A 5,147-nucleotide genomic window follows, 5' to 3' on the forward strand; every position below is an offset into this window, starting at 1 on the left:
ACAGAATATTTCTATAAACAAACTCTACCTGACTGTGTATGAGAGCAGATCACATAGAAATCAAAGCTCAATGGCGCAGCCTGCAGGTCAGAACGTCTACAGGAGATGGACATTCCCTTTGCGTGGAGAGCTATCGATTATTTTCCATAGCAACCTTAACAGCAATACTTTAACTTGGCTTAATATAAAGGAATTACAAGATCAAACTGGTGATTAAATTTATATTGAAGGAAATACAAAAAATTCATTACATATTTTGACGATATTGAGTAGGATTGTAACCAGCAGAACATGACACAATAGAACAACAGCTTCAAGCTTCTGATCAGGCTATTAAGATATATGAAATATGTGAATAAACAGTAGAGGGGTATTTCATGAATTAGGAACCATACTTTTATATTTTTCTTTAGGGGCTTTTAGATTTTATGAAACTATTCCCTGAAGCTATCTTAAATTAAAAATTATGTTGAATATATGCCCCCCATGACACACACACAGACAAACAAAGTCATAGCCTAATATTTTACAGTTCAAAAATAGATAAAAGAAAACAGTTATATCCCTATACAGAAAAGACACCTTAAAAAATTAAATGGAATGAAGTTAAAGTGTATTGTCGTTGGTTGTTGTATGTTGTTCTATGAATTTGTATTGTTATGTAGGTTTTTGTATAACCTGCAATAAAAATGCATTTTTGTTCTTTGACATAATTGGATGTTTTATCTATGTTTGTTTTTATCTTTTTTTTCTTTAAATATTGTTGATTGTTCGAGATAAATAAAAGCTAAAATCAAAAACCAAAAACCTTTGTCAATTCAATGAAGATACATTTTATAAAGAATCTATCAAAATTCCATAAAATGTATGCTTTAGACTTTATTGTCCCCATGGGGAAATTCTTTTCCACATCACATGTACATTTATGGGCTGCACGCCGACAGACAATAGACAGACACAAAGTAAACATACATACAGGATATATAAACAGGGTGGGACTGGGGTGATTTATCTTGGCCTTTTGTTGAGGGCTGCTATGGCTGCAGGCACCAGGCTTTTGCCATAGCGAGCCCTCCGGCACAACAGGGACCTGTACCTGCGTCCGGAGGGCATGACAGTGAAGTGGCAGTTGAGTGGGTGAGTGTTGTCCTGTGCTATTGTAAATGCGATGCGTGAGACATTGAGCTCTGACAGTGTGGGTGTGGGGAGACCGATTAATTTGGCAGCAATGTTTGTGACACGTGAGTTTGACCTGGTTTTTGACAGTGAGCATGTTAAAGAAACAGATGGAACAGTAGAGCAGGATGGGTTGGACAATACTTTGATACAACAGAAGGAGGAGATGGGGTGCAACATAGAGTCCTTTAAGTTTACGGACAGTGCTGCTCTGTATAGGTTTAAAGAAATGCTCTTAATTTGGTAAATCATTACTATTGTTATCGCATTATTTATTATTCTCCGGGATGGTCTGAGTGATGAAGACAAACCGGTCCTTCTTCAGGTGCTTCCTAGGTAACTGCTCCTTTAGGTAAATTTCCAAGTAATCTTCATCCACTCCATACTTTTGCCAGTGGGCAAGGCCATCCCCGTTAGGAGACCTACAAACACAAACACACACACACACACACATGAGAAACTCCTACCCGGTGCGAGCAAAGTTGCCCCAGTAGCTCATCATGGTTTGGCCCAACTGTTCCTCCTCTTTTGTGCATAGATCTGAAAAAAAGATGTGCAACCGTAATCTGGTCAAACACTTACTATGGAACCCAACCCATGGAAAAATCCAGATCCCTAGTGGTCTATTGAAATAGGGATGTTTATACCGCACTCACCGCCTAATGAAACATGGGTAGTTGTAAAGCAGAATCCAAACACTGCAAATATTTAATCTCCATGGTCACTACCAACACAGCTTGGTCTTTTTTCCTGCAGGAATTTGGGAGCGTGCTGGTACTGGTAGAGGTATACGGGAGCACCTGCATCTAGTAGTAGACACGTGGGTGTGATATATCTTGGTGACAGACATTTGTTTGACAGTAAATTTGGAATAATGGTACATGTATACATTTGCATTTTCTTCTGTAGATGGCATACCTCTGTGGGCATTAGAAGTCACAATGGCTGGAATATTGAACATTATATCTCCAACTGCCTCTGTGTAGCCATCTCTGTTTTTCACACGATTTTCACCGCTTCCAATATATTCATCGACCATTACATTTAGGCTGATAGCAGGATCGGGCTGAAGAAAATGTGCAACACATCCGTCAGAGCGTCTGGAGCATTATGAAACAAAGCAATATGGTCATTTCTTGCAGCGTCAGTCTTACATTAGTGGCAAACGTGGACATGATGGCCACAACCTGCTCCCTATCCATTCCCTCGGTCCAGTTTGGAGGATTAATGTGCTAAGGAAAGTCAGAAAAGCACAACATGCAAAAACAAAGACAGCATTTCAAAGCTTTTCAATCGTGTACATTTAAGTAGCAAATTAGCCAATATACTTACATTAAGAACTGACCAGCCCCCTTCATCATTAGTAACGCCAGTCATGAAGGGTAGGGTGAAAAGTTCATGTTTCTGGTACAGGTCAGGCACAGGTTTTGTCAGAAAGTGTCCATCAACGTTTATAGGAGAAAGTATTTGTACATTCTGGAGAGAACAAAATGTGTAAAAGAACAAGTTGAGAGAAAAATATGCCATAAAAACCCACAGACACCTTGCAGAAATGAAGACATTTTTGCATACAATCGCTCACCTCCGTCAAAATAGTTTCTAAATCAAGGTTTCTCATACAGTCAGCCATCTTCTCCGTGCTTTCGAGGCTACAGGGGCGGCAGTGGCGAAGTGGGTAGGGAGTTTGCCTCTGGAGTGCAGGGTCGGAGGTTCGATTCCCCGCCTACCCACATGTCGAAGTGTCCCTGGGCAAGACACTGAACCCCAAATTGCTCCCGATGGTTCAGACAGCGCCTTGCATGGCAGCTACTGCCATCGGTGTTTGAGTGTATGTATAAAATGTGTATTGTGAAGCGCCTTGTGACCCTGGTCTGTGAAGGGCGCTATATAAATAAAGTTAACTTACTTACAGCCAGACATGTTGGCGATCATCTGAGGACAGAAATGTGGGATCCATTGCGGCAATTTAGAGAAATCTAATATGTCATGTTGGGATATTCTCAATAATGTGCACGGAAGAATGTTATCAATCAAAAATAAAAATGCTGACAATTAACCTTTGCCATTGGTAGAGGGTCATTTGAAACTAGGACATCTATCCCAGCAGTACCACTCTCAGCAATGCCACGGTGAAGCAGGTCAACGGCGAGAGAAGCTGTTGATAACAGCAACAACAAACAAAATAAAAGGCTCTGCAGTGGTAACTTTTAAGCAATATAATAGTGATAAAAGAAAAATCAGAGGTTTTATTTTGTGCTTTTTCTGATAATTTATCCTTACCAGAAGGGAAACGCTTATGCCACCAGCGGACTCCCCGAATATGGTAACTAAACCAGGGTTGCCTCCAAAGTTGTGAATGTGCTGCTGGACCCACCTCAGAGCTTGTACCTGGTCCAGGAGTGCAAAGTTCCCTGATGCGTGCTCATCTCCGGTGCTAGGTAAACCATGCAATTATAGTCTAGCACATGAGTGTCAAACTCATTTTCACAAAGGGCCACTCAAAGAAATGAGAATCACACTCCGGGCCAGCCATGTAGTTTACTGACATGCTTTCTATATAATCCAAGAAGTAAAAACAACATATCTATAACTATATTGTATATAGCCTTCATACTGTACATAGGCTAGGTTTAGTTTCAACATTTGGGGGGACAAATTATAGGTGGGGGGTAAAGGGGTGCTCCCCCAGAAATGTTTGAGCGTCAAACACTTCATTTCATGGTTTGAATTTTTTTTTTTAGGAATCATGACACAGCACCAGTGTTAACTATTTATGACACTTTACATTGGTAATGAAATGCAAAGCCAACATCGGAAAGGAAAAGGGTGGGCTAAACTGTAACTTAAGGCAAACATTAGAAACCAGATAATGTTAGCATTCATCCTTAGACACTTGACACAATCAGTGATCAATATTAGCATGCTATTTAGCAACATAGATTGGTCTATTTACAGCCCTCAGAAAACTGACATATTTTCATCGATTCAAGTTCATCAATTCATAAAAGATTGAAAGGGGCCAGATTTGGCCCTGGAGTTTGACACGTGGTCTAGCAGCTACTTTAAAATTAGCAATTAAACGACCAAATTATATTTTTTATGGATCAGATCCAAAGTTATACAGTGTAAAGATTGTTTATGTCCATTCACATAGTGTCAAGTGACTCGAGTCTTTTTACCTGAAAAAGCCAAGAAGTCCCAAGCGGTACTGGATCGCAACCACAACCACATCCTGGTATGCAGCCAGGGCAGAGCCATCATACTGTAGTGAAGCTGCACCTGTAGAAAACCCTCCACCATGGATCCAGACCATGACCTGGTAAGATAATGAACAACCTTGATCTTTTACACAAAGCATAAATAACAATTTGACTGTATTCTACCTGAGCTCATGGGAATCTCAATCAAACATAACAAAGACTATAATCTGGAACTCACTGGAGCTTGGACAGTCTTCAGAAATGTCTTGTATATTTAACAATCCACCGAGGAGTTCAAGCATATCTTCTGTATTATGTTCTGCTTGTTTTGAATGCACCTGAAAAAGAGGCATGATTCATCAATAAGACATTGGACGTGAGCTCTCTAAGTGGGCCAGAACTGAAGCAAATGGATGACTCACATGCGTGGCTGCTTTGTGTGGACTTCAGGTGCTGTCAGGATGATCAGGAATGCATCAGAATTGGGACATTACACTGCAATGTGTATCTCTTCTATTCGTAGCCTATTTATAGCGACAAAATAGCTAGTGATGAAACACATAGCTGAATAATGTTAGTTGTTACTAAAATCACAAAAAATGTATTAGTTGAATAATTGTGTAATATAAATGTATTTGTCAAATAAACTGCCAAACATTGCTGGAAAAAAAGTATAAAGAACACATCTTCACCACAACTTTTTACACAATGACTTATACCACTCTTTGCTAAAGTAAGGCTAACTTCGATTAAGGTGACACGTGACGTCAA

At 39.8% G+C, this 5,147-nt stretch overlaps 1 pseudogene across 1 annotated transcript; it reads right to left on the reverse strand.

The window, feature by feature from the left end:
• Positions 1-1,139: 1,139 nt before the first annotated feature.
• LOC307250557 (fatty acyl-CoA hydrolase precursor, medium chain-like) lies at positions 1,140-4,649 on the reverse strand (annotated as a pseudogene). The gene is made up of 12 exons: positions 4,615-4,649; positions 4,356-4,492; positions 3,457-3,610; positions 3,234-3,331; positions 3,083-3,108; positions 2,759-2,825; positions 2,509-2,652; positions 2,331-2,408; positions 2,095-2,242; positions 1,833-1,982; positions 1,644-1,716; positions 1,140-1,598 (listed from the first exon to the last, which is right to left on the reverse strand). The product of its transcript is annotated as a fatty acyl-CoA hydrolase precursor, medium chain-like (transcript).
• Positions 4,650-5,147: the final 498 nt, after the last annotated feature.

Source organism: Ammodytes marinus (genome assembly GCF_949987685.1).
Source record: "Ammodytes marinus genome assembly, chromosome: 5".
Classification (NCBI taxonomy): domain Eukaryota; kingdom Metazoa; phylum Chordata; class Actinopteri; order Uranoscopiformes; family Ammodytidae; genus Ammodytes; species Ammodytes marinus.